Source organism: Syngnathoides biaculeatus, chromosome 8 (genome assembly GCF_019802595.1).
Source record: "Syngnathoides biaculeatus isolate LvHL_M chromosome 8, ASM1980259v1, whole genome shotgun sequence".
NCBI lineage: Eukaryota > Metazoa > Chordata > Actinopteri > Syngnathiformes > Syngnathidae > Syngnathoides > Syngnathoides biaculeatus.
In genome coordinates, this window is record NC_084647.1 from 19,308,094 (window position 1) to 19,326,073 (window position 17,980).

The 17,980-nt window shown below is 42.6% G+C and overlaps 1 long non-coding RNA gene and 1 other non-coding gene across 11 annotated transcripts in view; both read left to right on the forward strand.

The window, feature by feature from the left end:
• The first annotated feature begins 1,721 nt into the window (after positions 1–1,721).
• LOC133504497 (uncharacterized) overlaps positions 1,722–17,980 on the forward strand; it is an 82,180-nt gene continuing 65,921 nt past the window's right edge. For all 10 annotated transcript variants that reach the window (XR_009795984.1, XR_009795981.1, XR_009795980.1 and 7 more), the window contains exons 1-2: positions 1,722–1,891; positions 13,081–13,277. This is a non-coding gene — a long non-coding RNA (uncharacterized LOC133504497). The remainder of the gene's footprint in view (positions 1,892–13,080; positions 13,278–17,980) is intronic.
• Positions 16,386–16,455, forward strand: trnas-gga (transfer RNA serine (anticodon GGA)). The gene has a single exon. It is a non-coding gene; the product is annotated as a tRNA-Ser (tRNA).

Here is a 17,980-nt window from a genome sequence, read left to right on the forward strand (position 1 = left end):
ATTACTTATCAGCTAAATGCAGCTTATTCCTCTCTCTCTCTTTTTTTTTTTCCCAAAGCAATTATTAGCCCCACATTTATGGAGCCATAGAAAGCTACAGCGAGGTCTGTAGGTTATTTGGCAAGTCGCAGCGCAAAAGTTGGTTAAATGTGACGCGAGCCTGAGCAGAGAAACAACTTTGCGGCGCGATCACGCTCGGCGGATCCAATCAAAGTTTCCTGTTTATGAATACTTAATGGTCATCACTTAAGTAGACTGTGGTCCGCTGAGTCCAGGCGACGTGTCCGACCAAAAGTCTTTGCTAAGCGCCAAGTCCACTCGAGCAAGACCATCCATCTCCACTTTTAATGTGCATTTAATAAGAATGAAATTGGCGGCTGCATAGATGCGGTCGGAGCGGCGCGATAATGACACTTTGGCTTCCCGGGGCGGTGATATGCGGATGACAGCCGCCCCCCAATTCCTAATGGAGCCGTTCCACCGGCATCTGTTAAGAATGCTTCATTGACTTTACAATTAGTAAAGGCCACGCTTCGCCGCCAGTCTGCGAGACCACCGAGTGGGCCAAGTCATGTTGCTTTTTAAAGCGTTATCACAGGGTGGCAAGTTTGCCGCTTGATGTTTGGAGTTTTTGTCTACTTGACATCAAGATTGATGTGTTTGTGGTGAACTCTGGTTGATCAGAATACTTGTGAGCATTGATGTCATGTAATTATTTCACCCTGGAATAAAAGGGGTCTTCCTTTGGTGATCCTACGCTAGTGACGTAACCTAAATTTGTAAATTCACCGCAGTTTTCACTGTATTTCTTTCGGCTTGTCCTATTAGGGGTCGCACCAACGTGTCATCTCAGGTGAACGGATTACACCGGATGTTCTTTCTGACGCAACCCCTCAGCATTTGTCCAGGGAGAGAGCTGGAGCCTATCCCAGCGAACTTAGGGGCGAAGACAGACTACACCTCGAACTGGTCGCCAGCCAGTCGATGGACTAAATGTCAAATCATAGTTACAGAAGAGATTTGCAGAAAAATTTCATCTAGACCATAAATATAAATTTAGACTTGGGTTTCAAGTTTGGGATTTGGCTGAGGAGTTTGTTTTTTTAATAAGGCCTCACAGTTCTTGAGGTGCCGGGTTCAATCCCAGACCCGCCTGTGTGGAGGTTGCATGTTCTCCTTGTGCCTGCGTGGTTTTCTCAGGGCACTCTGATTTTCTCCCACATTACAAAAATATGCAACATTAATTGGACACTCTAAATTGCCCCTCGGTGTGATTGTGAGTGCGGCTGTTTGTCTCAATGTGCCCTGCGATTGCCTGGCAACCAGTTCAGGGTGTACCCTGCCACCTGCTCGTTGACAGCTGGGAGAGGCTCCAGCACTACCTGCGACCCTTGTGAGGATAAGCGTCAAAGAAAATGGATGGATGGAAGGCCATAAGTATACATAAAACAGCAGCAGCAGTAAAAAAAAAAAACAGTAATGTTATGTGTGTTTGTGTATTTTTATTCTCTGTTCTCTTTATTTTCCCATTATGCTTTTAAATTGTTATAATGCGCATCTTTGTGACACTGTTTCCTTTCATACTTTTAAGTCCTTATGACGTGACGTGGTTTCCTCTAATGCTCTTGGGTCCCTGTGACGTGAACTCTTTGTGTCCTTTGTGACATGGATGTTTGAAATGTTTCAAGGATTACCTATATAAGGACGAGAAAGATGGACAACGAGGCTTCTTCTTACAACCTCACCGATGCTCTGGGAAACTAAGCTGCTTGGAACATTAACTACACGGACGCCTTCTGCCTTTCGTTTTTGGGCCGGCTGGAACTTTTGCTAACTTGGAATACCCGCTGGGACGAACAATTTCCTGTTGGGGAACACTCGTTCAACATTGGTGACTATTCGCCATTGTGGCTCTACTACTCTGTTCTTGAACGTCTGTTTTGTGTTAGCTATTTTATCGTGTTTGTGTTTGGAGTCAGAAATGCAAAACAACTGACTTGTCGCATTTTGCTGGTTTGAATGAAGGGGACGTTAGTCTAAATTCACACGTAACAATGTGTTAACAGACACTTTAATTAGTACCCCCCGCCCCCTAATTTGCTTGGGTCCGGGCCACAGCTAAGGCGCTTTGACTTGTTGATCCCTTATTTAAAAAAAAAAAAAAAAAGTGATCTGTGAAGTGCATACTGTAGTAACTGGTGGATTATGAACTATAATGAATTTTTAGAAACATTCCTTGAAGACAAATGTGTTATGACTCATTTTTAAACAACATTAAGTCCCTGCGATGCCAGGAATTTTTTAAATTCTTGTCTGTTGTCTTGTTTGTTTGTTTGTTTTTTTCAAATGACAAACAAGCTAGTAATGTAAACTGAGATTTACACCTCAGTAATTTTACGACAGGTAGTGTAGGACCAAAACAAAAGGCGTTTATATGGCATATTATTTCTTATGACTGGGATGGTGTCGGGTGTAGTGCTTCATTAAATCCTCTCAGTCTCTATTAAGGGAAACAGCGCTGATAAATCTGGAGCCCGAGTGTTGTGTGAAGTGCCGAGAGCAGCGCCATTACGCCACTATCATGACTGTCCGGGATGTCTGCATTCATTAAATCACCTGCAAATGACACTGGGCGGCTGCTGGGTGGACCACACACGCACACACTCGCGCACACACACTCATTAATGCAATGTCTCACAGGCGGCTTTTTAATTCCATTTTCAATCTTTCCATTTCAAAAACGAGTTTCCGCAAAACTCTGCTCGCGAGTTCAACATGTGTCACATTCAAAAGTTTTAACTACGGAGAGTTTCGCAAACTTTCCCGTTTGAAAAGGCTACAAAACCTGATCGAGTCTCGGCTTGCAGTTACCTTTGTCCCCAAATAGTAGCCATCTCTCTCACAGGTGCCGTACCCCATTAAATTTTAAAGTTAATGGATGGGTCCCTTTTTCCATTAGGGGATTAAAAAAAAGTAGGAAACAAATTATCCCACAGAAATGAAAGTTAGCTCCCAATTCCATTTCACCGCTGTTGCTAATCAAAACAGCAGCATGCAATGAGTCTCTCAGATGAATCAAAGTGGGAAGCCTTATGTCGTCTTACTCACTTATAGCTGCTTACTTGGTTTTGTTTCATCATTGAACAAAACCAAATAAACAAAAATAAGCGGTTGCTACACAGTCAGGAAGAAAATCATTTTGCAATAAAATTTGATGCAAAATACATTTTGACGTGATTATTCAATGAATCGGTGGCCTAATTGACAGAATCATTCAATGTCAAATTATTAAACAGTGAACCTAAAAAGACAAAAATGGATGGTTTGATTTTTCAAGAATTTCAAACAACAAAACCAGCCTTAGCATTCACAGTAAGCTTTCCCCTGCAAGCAATTACCCTCCAAAATAAAAAATAATATTAATACACGCTAACTACCATACATCATGTTACATCTACATTACAGATCTAATACAGGGAGTCCCCGCGTTAAGACGGTCTCGACCTAAGACGTTACAACTTTACAACCCCTGTCCCCCGTCTGCCATTTTGTCTGGCTAATGCTTGTCCGTGTTTGTGCGCTGAGAGTATCTTTGCAATTTTTGCCCTCCTTTTTTGACATTATCCCCTCAAAGAAGAAAGCAGTCTCTTTTAGCAATGCTTCTGCAGCCAAAAGAAAATTCATTACCATGGAAAGGAAGGTCAAGATCATAAAAAGATTGGAGAAATGAGAGACACCAACACGACCAAGGCTTCAATCGGTTGATCATGGTGACAACTATTAAAGACAAAGCCCGTATCTCAGCGCTTGAGAAGGCTTCCGTTCCTATATTGGATACAATGATCACAAAACAAGCTTCTTTGATACTTGTCAAGATGGAGAGGATTGAGGACCAGGTTCCTTCGCAATAGCTAAGCGCAGCCTCCCCTTCTTCTTTTCCGTCCACCTCTCAGCAGTAATGCTAAATACATCTTGTTTAATTCAATGTATTTGTTTTTTATATTGCGATGTAAATTCTGACTTTAATGGTGGACTCCGACTTAAGTCGAAAATCGAGTTACTGCAGGAACAATCTGTCGTCGACCGCAGACTCCCTGTAGTGTCTTTAAAAAAAAATTAAAAAATTAAAAAAATCACATTCAGATGCTCCTGTCTCATTCTTGTCAAAGTTTATAAGTAGCCCAAAAGTCCGCCCGCTCACAAAAAAATAAAAAAAATATTGGGGGTGCAAAAATGATTCTGGATTTCTTTTTTCTTCTCTTCTTTTTGCTTCCAGCGGAGCTTTGAGACAAAAATTCTGCATCAACCCATTTTTGAAGTTGACATGGCCGAGTTAGTTACCCCTTTAATTTTTTTCTGCAAACCACTAACCTAACCTTTGTCATGATCCTGCCGCTCCAGCACAAGCTGTGCGGGTGCGCTAATTGTGAGGCACACACCTGTGCCTCATGCGGCCTGATCATCCCCCGTATATATAGGACCCGGTGACGACTGGTCCTCCGCCAGTTCGTTGAGCTTTATGTCCCGTTCCAGCACTCTCGTACTCCTGATTGATCCTGTGTGTACCGACCTTCGTCCGTTCTCCGACCAACCTTGCAAGTCTGACTCCTTGATCCTTTTGCCTGCGTTGATTGTTTCCCCGTGTACCGACTACTGCCTGCCCACTCATCTGCTCTCTTCGCCCGACGCCCCAACAACCGCTGCTGCACCGGACTGCCTGCTCGATCCCCGACCTCGGCATACAATAAACGTGTCTCTTCTTGAACTACCTTGCGTCTTCCGAGTTCCTGCATTTGGGTCCTACCTCTCGTTCCGATGGGACGTGACAACCTTGATCCTCCTGGACATCCTCAACAAAGCTTGTAAGATGTATTACTTCAACACCAATTACAGTAGTACGATTTAAACAACGCTTCAGCGTTATGGCATCTGTGGGCATTTCAGATGTTCATTGGTGAGTTTTTATGTAAAACTTCCAAATAACAAACAGTAAATATGTGGAAGATTATTATATAGATTTGCCAAAATAAAGATCCCAAGTAGACGATGGATAACGAACCGGCCGAGTTCAACCAGTCGAAAATACTTTCGTCCATACTTAGTGGAGATTTTTCACAAGTGCATCCCTGTGTGACGCATCACCCCCCCCCCCCCCCCGCCCCACGGCCTGACGGTCGAAAGCGGAGCGCCGGCACGTCATCTCTAACCTCGAAAATCATTATTACCTGATTCAATGTGATTAAGAGAAGATCATTAGCAGCTGCACGTCCTGTCCGGAATGATTACCGTGATGGGCAACGTTATGCCCGATGAAGGCGGCTGCCGCCCACGCAAATGGTGGGCGGTGCATTGTTTAGCGCCGGGATGAAGGGTGACGCGCTCGTCCGCCATCTCAAGACGGCGACGTAACGGGCTTAACGACCCTGACAAGAAAATATTGTACATGTTTATCTCCTATTCTTCTACTTCATAGACTCAGTGCAGAAGTTAATTGTATTACTTCTAATGTTGATCTGGTTATTCTCTACTTCATGGGGGAAAAAGCTCAATTTTGATGACATTACGGTCGACTGCAGATCGGACTTACCTGTGTTTTTATTTTTTTAGATCCGTTTTTAGTCCAGTCCAGAGTCATTCTGCATAACATGTATAACTCGTATATTTGTTTCCTGTTCAGTTTTCCACACGTGTGTAGTCTGGATCATTTCTTTGTTTGGTCCCATTGGCCACTTGGGTAGTAGTAAAGGTCTCTTCCATTTGCACTATTCCATTTTGTGTATCTCTGACACAGCTGTGTATTTTGTTCCATTATTGCTTCACTTCTGTTTATTTTTGTTAGTTAACATTTCTCACTTTTATTTCTTCCGGCAACAAGTTTCTATCGCGTATCGTTTTTGTCCACCTCATACTACATTCATCTCGTCTAATTTTGCCTTTTTGCAAGAGGAGTTTTTCATTGGCAAAAGTTGTGTTGACAACTTTGAGGTTTTTGAAGTTGTGTACACGTGATCATTACATCTGTTATTTTACTATTTTTATTCATTCTGATCCCACTGAAAAAAAATGAGTACAAAAGACAAAAACCCTCAAATAGGAAGTTGTTGGTTTAGTTTAAAATAAGCTTAGATTTTATCCATCCGTCCATTTTCTTAGCCGCTTATCCTCACAAGGGGCGGGAAGTACTGGAGCCTATCCCAGGCGGGGTGCACCCTGAACTGGTTCCCAGCCAATCGCAGGCTTAGGTTTTAGTTCAAACATTTTTAATTAATGTTCAAAATGTTGCGCTGATCCAATTAACCGTTGTGAAGTCAACGAGTCCACTAATCGAGTAATCGTTCATCCCCTAGTGCACAGGTGTCAAACTCAAGGCCCGCCGCATGATTTTTGTGTCGCCCCCAAAGCCAAATCTAGAGTGTCAGTTTCCATGATTCTTGTAAAAATCTGTACCAGAATTTCAAATTGTCATATATCATAAATGATAAAGTTGAGATATTACAAGCACTTTTGTGTTACCAAACGTGAATAGTTGAAAAACACAGCCTTGATTTCTGATTCCAAATCTAGTTCATAAATTGATGAGGTAAATGTGATGAGATGACTAAATATTTTTGTTTCACAATCATAATGGCCCTCTGAGGGAAACTGGAACAACAATGTGGACCGTGAGAAAAATGAGTCTCATACCTCTCCCCGAGTGCATATCTATTCTCTAGGGTATGGATCATTTTTTTGGGCGGACGGGGTGCTGGGGTCTTTTCTATACTTTTTCAACAATGCCAGTTGCTTGAGCCTTAACCCCTTTCTGTTTTTGTCACATTCTCAAGTCATTTGGATGTAGAGGACGATTACAAAAAGAATCAAATATTGGGCAATACAGCTTAATAAAGTTAGTCTTATTCCCAGCGTTACATTCCTTTATTGTCATTTATTCATCTTATTCGGAATGCACTGCAGGGAAAAGAAATATGACGGCAAGCCATCGTGGTAAAAGATAAAAAATGGACAAAAACAGGTTAAAATTAGTCACTGTGATTTAAGCACCGATGCACCGCCTTGTATTGCATTTTTCAGTAGATACAATTGTACATTATGTATGTGCTTTATGCTATTCAGCAATTCCACTCGGGGAAAAAAGGCACCTCCCTCCCAAAAAAATGGCACATCAATCAAAACTGTAATCTGCAATGTAAAAGGTTTTGCTCTCCCCGCGATGCACACTGACGTTCGATCCTCGATCGTGTCGGAGTTGTTTTTGTCAAGGCCTTCGTTATTCAAGGTAAACAAGTTTTCCAAAGAGGCAGCTTTAGTCGGACTAAACCCAAACATTCATCAGCGCTTAAAAGAAGTCTTCCACGCTGCCCGGGAACGCACAGCAACGTCATTTCCCATCAGCAGAGCCATTGCAACAAGCAAAAACGCTCCCTTTTATTTCATTTTATTTTTAAATTGCTTGTAAATGTTATGTAAATGTCTTCCTAATGCTTTTCTCCTATTTGTCTAAGCCGCTGCTTCTTGTCTTTTATGGAATGCAAATTTTAATGTCTTGCTTATTTACAATGCTCGTATACAGAAGGAGCCACGGGGAAGAAAAAAAAAAAAAACAGTCACATTTCCTTCGGCTTGCTGTGCTGCGGAAAATAAGAATTACTCAGTCCCGACCAGGGGCCTCATTCATCACGGCGTTCACCACGGTAGCCAATTTCATTTCAGACAGAGTTACTTTTAATAGATGAACACAAACGTACAAATAAAATAGTGACTAGACATCAAAGTATCTCTCGCCGGGAAGTCTTGAAACTTATTTCCAGGTCTAAAAAGTCATCAGCAAATCACACTTTACGGTCGTACAATTATTATAATCACCAAATGTGTCAACAGCTCTCCTCGAATAATAATAAAAAAAAAAAAAAAGAATAACCTCCAGAAGAAATCACACTATTTCCTGTGGTGACCTGCGCTATCATCGCAGGCCTCTTCGAAGGACTCTAATTCCCCCAAAAAGTTCTCTTCCGCAAAGCTCTGCAGTTTTCCACACTGAATGTAATTGCAGATGAGAAGAAAATGATCACGGCAGTATTTGAGGAAATCCATGACCTTCCTGTTAATCTAAAACAGTGTGGTGTGCAATTTGAGTGGGATCTTCTTTTCTTTTTACACTCAGCACGTCCTTGCTAACCCCATGCGAAAATTCCCGTGTCACATCAGACACTACCGAGTTTAGTTTATGAATACACGACTCAGCACAATGTATACAGCAGAGGCAGTATTTTGCTTCGCCGCGATCAAAGGACGACATCTCCGATCCAATGCCGTCACTCCCGCCGTCAGACAAACAGAGCCAGGCGGCCGATCATTCCCGCTGCCGATTAACCTTGCGAGCAGTCTCGGCTGCGACTCGGCTTGCCAAATTTCCTCCCCACCTGCCCGTCAAGTCGACAGCGCTGATGAAAACAGACAGACGCGCTCCAAATGAGCCAGATTTTGTGCACTAATCCATGTTGGCGCCACCCACGCCGTTCAGTGGGGCGCGTGGTGAAGACCAACAAGTGACTCAGCTTGAGAAGGCCGCTATTACGCAACACGCCTTGAAACTTTTTCGCTTTACGCAGCAGTCTAAGTCACATCCTGCCGCTAATGTCGAAGAAATGTGAGTAATTAATGACACCCGAGAAATGTTTGTCTCTCAGTTGAAATGTGTCACTTCAACAATAGAGCACTTTTGGCATCATAAATAATAGTGACAAGGCAATTTTTTTTCCACCACAAATGTGGAGGATGAAGTCCTCTCAAAATCGGAATAAATAAATCACTGAGTGGCAATTGTGACTATGAAAAAGTGTATGGCAAACTATGATACCCAAAACACCATCATTTCAAAGTCATGACCCCCATGACAACTAAAAATGGCATACAACTGTTTACAACCCAGGCGAAACTTAGCTGCTTCCCAACATCTGCAGCACCTTAACATACTCCCTTACCTCCAAGTATCGCTTTCCTATAGAGCTCGTGGACATGACGTCACCAATTTCGCGGCGCCATATTGCCGGTCGAACAGAGCTGCTCGACTTTGTGGGAGACATCGAACCGGAGGAGAATATTCACAATGCCCGAGACTTGTTGTGCTGTTGGTTGTTATAACAGACAAGACAGATATTCAAAGAGGTCATTCTATAGAATACCAGCTGAAAAGACCAGAAAATATCAATGGATTTCAGCAATTAAACATGATGGATGTTGCCCAACCAAAATACACACAGGCCTGTGTAGCAATCGCTTCATTTCAGGTCAGAATTATTCTTCTCAATTTCAGATTACCAAGAAGTATTTATAATGCCAAGTTGGCTCATTTGAGAAAAATGTGTATTAAAAAAAAAAAAAAGTGTCGAAGATAGGTTTAGAGGCGAGTGTGTGCGTGTGGCCGCAATACGCTTCCGTGTTGGAGGAGCCGACTCCCTGTCCTCTTTTTTTCTTTCCCCTAATCATAGTTAATGAATGCGGTCTGTGTAAAACCAGGGGTCATTTATTTAAATCATGGTATTTTTATTGAATACTAGCTGAAAAGATTGGTAGATTTCGGCAAAAGCTTACATGTACCCGAGTATGCTTCCGCGTTCACGAGCCGTCTCCCCGTTGAGAACAGATCCAGCAATGACATATTTGTATGCGTCCAGACTTTTCTACGCTTTCAAACTTTTCCGTGTAAATCTCGACGACTTACTGACCAGATCCATGTGGAGATCCAGTTGTCCAAGACAAGCGGAAGCGAATTAACAGTCCAATTTCTTATCGCCGAAAACATCGGCTTCGGCATTAAATATGGGTCCTCTATGCCAAGTGTCTCTCATTTTTCCATGTACCTTCGTTTACTATCAACTTCTAAATGTTCAACGGTATCGGACAAAATTCTGGGCGTCGTGCTGTAAGACATTTTCATTTCGTCTCAACGGACTTAGCGTTGAGCAATGCTTTGTTTGACCGGCAATATGGCCAGTCTTGTGATTTCGGTGGCGTAGGTGCACAAGCTCTATTCGCCAGGGCTTGTGGCATCCTAGGGTGTTGAAAAACAAAATGAACATAAAAACTGCAAATAGGTGAGTTTTCAGCATGTAGATTAGGAGCCGCTCCACAGAAAATAACCTAAATGGATGAATTTGTGATTTGCGAAAGGAGAGAATTGCGCATCGTCACGTGGCACAAGAAGGCCTGCTCGGTTACCGCCCTATTCACTGTTTTGCATAGGCTTAATTTATTTTCATTGATTTGCACAATTATTTGGAAATTCTGAATTTGGTTTGATATTTACAGTCACTTTTCAACTTTTAAGATGGACTTTCTGTTGTGAGTCCACCTGGGCTGGGGCCCACAAAAGAAAAATAAAATGAAAAAATTGATCCACGGTTGCCGTATTTAATCACTCAGTAGATCAATCAAAATGTAAATAATAATAATAATAAAACATTTGGACTTGGAGAGCACTGAATCGATTTCAATTTTACTGTTCTGATTGTCTTGGGAGATATTTTGCTTCTCAGGTCAGGCGTCATCATTTCACGCACAAGGCCCCTTTGCAATTATGTATTATTGTCTTTTTTTTTTTTTTTTTTTTTTTTTGCAAACGCCAACCCTGACCTTGCTTATTTGGAAGAGGAGATGAGCAGCAACAACAAAAAGTGGAACAGGTGCATCCCAGATTCAAGCCAGGATCTCGACGTTGAAGCTCGCCCGCTAGCTACAGTTCCACAAAGAGCACTTGGAGGTCTTTTTGAAGCAGTTTGAAAGCGTTCTGCAGAGACGTCTCAGTCTATCAATTTTTTTCTATTGTGGGGATAGATGATCGCGGGACACTGCATTTATTATGACTTTCTCCATTCTTCTCTCTTTGCCTTTGACAATACAAGTAGCACTTCGAAATCACTCTGCCAGCCCCTCTGCGATTGTAAGCGTTTTCTTGATGTCACCGCGACGCCGCTATTCAATACAACATTTTTCTATTTGAGGCCACGCGGTGTCACGTCAAACTTGATTTGGGGTAATGGGCTCCTGACAATTTTTTTGTGTGCGTGTACTCATGGTAGACATATGGTACCAACCAAATTTCATGGGGCTCAGCGAAACCTTCTGTGAGGGATGAATTTCCAAGAATTTCTCTCATTTTGTTGCTCCTCGCCACACTACAATTATCTAAGTGGCATGATAGAACGTCCATTGTTGGCACAGTTATTGTTCCCGTCCGCAAAATGGTGATGTCACGGCACCCACGCCGCTGCCGATTTCTCACAGCAACATCTGTCGTTTGGAAGCTGCTTTGTGAGCGCCCGCGGGGTTTTAGAACATCGTGCCAGATCTCGCCAAGCGCGCACTCCAATTCGTGTTGGCAACAAAAACACCGGAACGCTGGCCAACAGAGGGAAAAGCACGTTTCACACCTGAACACACCTACACAACAAGTGGGCGAGATTACAGACAAAAGTCTTAGGGCATGAAAAAGCACGAATCAGATTTCTCAGCGCTTTCCGGCACCGTGGCGCACCCGCGGCCCTCGGATGGCTTTATTAGCCGGCTCGTGCGCTTTGAAAACAAAAGGACAGCCGAAGCCAAAGCTTGCCTCCTTGCATCAGAGCGCTTAAGTTTTGTTTTTTTTTTGTATATTTACTGAGGGATGCTGCAAGCAAACGCTTAGAAAGAGTTAAAGCAGCTTTAAACCCAAATCAAAGCTAACGTTAAGGCCCGTAATCCTTCATTAACAGGGTGATTTCGGTAAATGAATCAAGCGGGAGGACAACACGAGACGTACCCTAAAGAAGTCATTTGTCTTGCAGGAGTGGTTCAACAGTCACGGATTAATTATGGAGTCGATACTTGTGTCCTTGCGACGGCACGTGCCTCCTCTGTCCACGGACACCACAAGTGGCAACATCATTAGCACTTGAGTACAAGTACAGATACTTGTGTAAAAAGACTAAAACTAATACAAGTACAGGTTCTTAAAACTACTCGAGCGGAAAAGTAAAAATTATGTTCTCAATTGTATACAATTTTGCCCATTTTTGATAACTGTTCAATGGGGGTGGGGGGGTTATCTCCCCAATGACTACCTGATTTTGGTGGGAGCAGAGATTCAAACCACAGACCTCAGCGGAAGATCATACTTCATTTTGCCAGAGCTGGGGGCTAACGTGTTCAGATAAAGGTCTTTGTGAAGCAGCATGTGGCTCTTTGTCCAAGGTTATTGTCAAAGGTCCTTGTGCTGTCCTCACGACACGTTACTATGCGAAGTTAGACAGCCAGCGAACTTATGAAGAAACTCCGTACACAAGGCGTTCTTTTCTTGCTTTTATGGAAGTCTTTCGTGGTAAATTAATTGACACATTTGTAACTGAAAGATACATTTGCAAAGTACAGGTAGCTAGCTTATTTATGCAAAACATAACAGCTGCATCAACAATCACATCGAGACATAAAACACAATTGTAAGCTCGACCTAATGTCTGTGAACATACAATACTTACAAAGACGAAAGTTTCCCGAGGTTCACACGTTTAGAACATATTCAACGTAGTTATGAGTGGCCTTTTAATGTCCGCCATGCTCATATTGTCACCGGAGACACGTCCAAGATCCTCTATAACGTACACTCCGCACAGAAACTGAATGATCCACACAGATGAAGAGGTGTCATTCTGACGCTTTTTCTTTTAAACCATTTTAACGGAGCGCATCATGAAATAAACATATTTTTAACTTGATTATCTTTCGAAATATACAAATATTTTAACGAAAGACATTACAGTTCTGTTCCTGCCGTGTCCGCCAGAAATGGATAAACTAGAAACACAGATGTTTAAAAAAAAAAAAAAAAAAAAAGTCACAGTGAGTTACAACTTAATTATCTGCAAATGACAAAGGAGGAGCGACATGTGCGTATGTCGAGCCAAAAGATGCTCGTTTCAATTAATTTGACTATGATTAGATCATTAGTTCATTTTCAGTCTAGGGTGCCACTAAAAGGTTTAAATGAGGTGAAAAGGTCAGACAGAGTGTATAATGCAGATTGGTTTCTCTTATGTTTAATTGCAGTTACCCACCTCAGTGTAGGCAAACACGAAGGAAGCCTGAATGCGCCTGCTTGTAATTATCCTCACAGGAGGCTGAGGAATGGAGAGAAATATGTCGCCTGCAAAGTGATTCACCCATCAACCCCCACAACCACGATCCCCACGACGACATTTCCCCACAGAATCAACGCAGATTACGACTGCCGCCGAAAAGTGCAGGTACATTTTAATTTCTTTCCTATCATATTTCTCCACGGGATTCAATTTAAATTGTGTCGCGGCGGGTAAAAAGTCGAAAGGAGGCTGACATTCTTGTTGAAGAGCGACGACGTGTACGTTCTTTTCCTCTTCGCTTTCAGAGACTTCCACATTGTAGCACAGCCAAAGACAAATTAGAGTCCCTGCACAGAGCCACTATAATTCTTTTTTTCTTTGCCAGTGGGTTGGTTTGCTACTTGATACTGCAACATCAAATTTCCCATAAATCAGACTTTTTAATCATGAATTTATTCCCAGGACTCTTATTTTTCTTTGGACAGCGCACCATAAAATGCCCCCAAAGATTGGATGGAGAGGAACAAAAACAACTCAACAACAGTCACTGTGATTTGACGGGCATGTATGCAAATCTGCACAGTCGAGGACAGAAAAATCACGGGCGTAAAATTTGTTACGAGTAGAAATACATAGATATTGAAAGATGTCATTATTTTGTGTAGTCCTGACCAATGTTTCCTCTAAGCTGCGTCACTGCGCAGTTGTTGCACATGAAAACCACAGTCAGACGTCTTTTTTTTTTTAACACGGGAGCACACTGTCTGCTGCTCACCCCACTTCTACTTCCGAGTTTACCTGACCCCGCTCCCATCCACTCTTAAAGGGGTACACTCATAATTACAAACAGAACACACACCTGCAAATTTATATCTGCAGGCATGAGGGATGCTAAGCGCAGATAGCTTCTATATCGGCATATGAGACATCCAAAATCTCGAAATTTTCGTTCGAAACCAATGTGTGAGAAAACAGAGACGTTCGAAAACAGAGGTACCACTGTATTTGAAGCCAAAATTCTACCACATTCATCGCATAACAGTTTACCCTTTCAAGCTCATCTTTCAACATTACCCTCAACAATAAATTACATGATTTGAATGAACTTCCACAAATATCTTGGAATAAATATAGCACCGTCCTGACAAATAAATCTTATAATTCAACATAATCTCTTGATAGTAATGACTAGTTTCCCATTTATCCAGGATTTTGCCACTATTTTAGGTTGTTAGAGCAAGAGCATAAAAACCTGAATTTGTCAGACAAGAGCTGAGGATAGGTTGCACAGAGTCAAAATAATAGGAAATCTATAAAACAAACAAACTGCGAATAGTCAGGGGTTCACTGTGAACTACGTACTGTCGTTCCGTCAAAAGTCCTCAATGACAAATTCATGAATTGTGCAGATATTACATTAAGTAGCATTTGAACATTATGAATGAGGAATCCATTTATGACTGATTTCCTCGATATACAATATATACATTTTTTTACGGGTGGAATAGTAGAAGGTCTTTCTGAATATTGTAAAGTCCTGCTCCCCTGCCTGTGTTGTATTGAGCAGAATAATACTGGCCGCAGCGCAATTCTGTACCTCAACGGCTGAGGTCATCTCGGTGCAAAGCGTAATTCATCCATTTTCTATACCGCTTACCCTCGTTACGCTTGCGGCTGTCTTGAAGGCTATCCTAGATGACTTTCAGGTGAAAGGCTGAGCCCCAACACCCCCGGTCTGGTCAGGAGCCAGTTTCAGGCCACATATGGACATACACACCTAAGGACAATTTCGAATTGTGGCCATAATATCAACAAATTATGTTTCATATAATTCGCATGAACATTTTGTACCTCCGGGTAAGCAAACGGAGCCCACTTCCACTCGAAACCTCAATAGGCCTCTTCGGATTTTGCCTTTTGCTTATAGGAACTTTCCCTTCCTATCAATTTGATTATGGTGATTACGGTACACTTGGAGGCAGACAAGATTAATTTGATGTGATTGCCCGTCAGAGGATTAACCCTCTCCAATGACAGACGTGGAGGAAGAAAGCACGGACGAGAGCAGGTGTAGCGTCCGACAAAGAAGTTAACACGAGTCAGTTGGACGCGGCGCCCACCTGTGATGGAGACCAGATTCATTTCTATGTAACAAAGGCGGGCGACAAAAGTTCATCAGGCGATAATGCAGCGGATACAAGCCAGATGAGACGGCTTTTAAAAATAGCAACAACAGGAAGGAAAAATGAGAATTAGTGGGCGGATTATAATAAACTTTCATCGGTGGATGTCCCCCCCGACCGCAAAAAGGAAACTCCCATCGGTGCGATGATAAGTATGCAAGATTACTTTTGTTTCACCTTTCCTTAACCTTCGATTCAACACTACAGGTCCATTACAAAGAGAATTATCTTGTTTTTTCCCCCCCAGTTTCCAGTCAAATCAATCACTTGTGAGATCGTCCTTGAGGCGGCGACGGCCAGTATTTAATCAACAATGAATGCATTTCGAAGAAAGGCCAGGGCTTTAAAAAGGACTTTTACAACGGACATGAAATAATCCTTTGATGAATAATCACAATGTACGGAATAGTCAACACCGCAGAGGCTGTGATAAGACAGTCCCATCTCCGACACCTATACACACTTAACAGTCTATTACAGTAAACATAATGAGCATTTATGTTGATCTAAAAGTCTCCCGCTCGATGTAAATGAGTGTGATTATAGCGGCGCATTGAGCCATTGCGAAGGACAGAACCCGATGTGCAGGTTACAATTGCTCGCTAAGTTGTCTCATTTGCATTCACAGCATCGAATGGAACGGGGCTCAGCTGTTCAGTGAATAGCTTTTAAGCACGAGAACACGGTCTGCACTGTGCCAGCCTGACCAGTGACCCCTGCTACCAGACTAATAGTCATGCTAAACACCCTCCCGCCCCGCCGCCCCTAAAAAAAGACCATTGGAGAATGCAAATGAAAAATTGGATCAAGAGTCTGCATTGATCTGGTTAATTTGGGGTTTTGCAAACAGAACCAAAATAAAATGGAGTCAACCAGTGATCCCTCTCACAGAGAGCTCAACGGCAGGTGCTGAAGTACATTAATTGGTAGGTAATCAGCGATTACAGAAGGAAAAGTACAAAGAAGAAACACAGGGGATTCTAAATTTGTCTCCAGATCAGAAGGTCAACTGCTAAATAAGGGTTTGGTTGCTATTCGATGAATTTAGCATAGTGATCACAACTCGACCACTTGTTGGGAAATTATATCAGGTATAGCTCAGTGGTTAGAGCACTGGTTTGGAAAACCAGGGGTTGTGGGTTCATATCCCACTGGGGCCTCCACTCCCTGAGAAGGGTTGCGTCAGGAAGGGCATCCGGCGTAAAAATTGTGCCAAACATATGTGCGTTCATCTGAGATGACACGCTGTGGCGACCCCGAAAGGGACAAGCCGAAAGAAAACACACACACAATCCTTTGGAACAGTATGAAGTATGGTTTTTAGATAGTCGATCCGTGTAGTTTGACTGGAGTAGGAAAAATCCCATCTCGTCCTGTCCTTCTTACAACGACAGCCGAAATAATCTTGGGAGGTGCGCACCTGGCCTCCTTACTTTGTACTTGACAATTGCATTGTAGCAGCCTAAAATCTCATCTTGTGTTGTTATGACAGCCAGAGAAGCAAAACACACAAGTCGGGGTACAGCTGCCTGTTTGTACAAGAGCAGTGGGGAACAGGAAAATCAAATCAAAACAAACCTCGGCGCGTCTGGGAGACGAGACGCGGACATGTGATCGCAATCATGGGGAACAGTGTTGGGCCTAATAACTGCTTGGATCGCTTCTGTTGCCCACAAGACGCTCCTCGAGGTGATGGAGTACCATTCCCAGAGCTGGATGAACCGTTTTCATCCAGGGGGAGGCAAGAGGTGGGACACCTTGTCACGCCACAGGTGGCTATTAGCCTGTCTTGTGGGTAAACGCTGGAACTGGAGGCAGCTGATCGCGGACCTGTCCAACTCGATCCAAACAAATCCCTCCGCCCACTGGGCGGACAGACCTCTAAATAATCTTGGTTAAAGATGCTATTACAATGTGCGCCATCTCACTTTTCAATCAAGGCCGGTTTCAAGTCTGGTCCAGGCTTTGTTTGTCGGCAGGCGGAAATGAAGAACGATTGAACACGATCAGATTAATTTGATGAATTTGTGTCAGCACGTGGCAGAAAGGTGTGTTCGTTTTTATAGCCAACAACCTTTTGATATGCGCTACGGACTTTGTGACTCTTTTTAAATAACCGAAATATTATGATCAGACAGCATTGTTACTGCATGTTGGGTTAATTTTCATACCATTTATAGCGAGCTGACCACAGATAAAAACGTGAAAAGGTGGAGGCACAATGTGCAATCTAGTACCATAGAGATCTTGGTTAAATACAGCAGGATAATGACCCTGAAATGTTTTGTTGTGCAGTACAATACATCAAACAGTCTAAATTGTGAGTTGTGACTTACATTTTTTTTATTAGACAGCCTTTAACAGCAGCGTGAACGTTAAGTGAACCAGTCGTGTGAACAAGTGTCAACGCTACGTTAATGTACCTTCAAAGCTTGGCACACTTCCCAATCGTCTGCATGTACTTCATTTGGTCTTGCATGGTCCAATTGATTTTGACGATAATGGCTGATATATCGTCTATTTTTTTCTCGCATTCATCCAAGTATAATTAATGTGTGTAATTAAGAATCCCATTACACGCGAGCAGCTGTTGTTAGCGTCACGCCGATAATGGACTCAGATCGGACGGAGATAAATTTGCTCTGTTGATTAGGTTAGAAACTGCTCAGATGTTTGCTTATGACT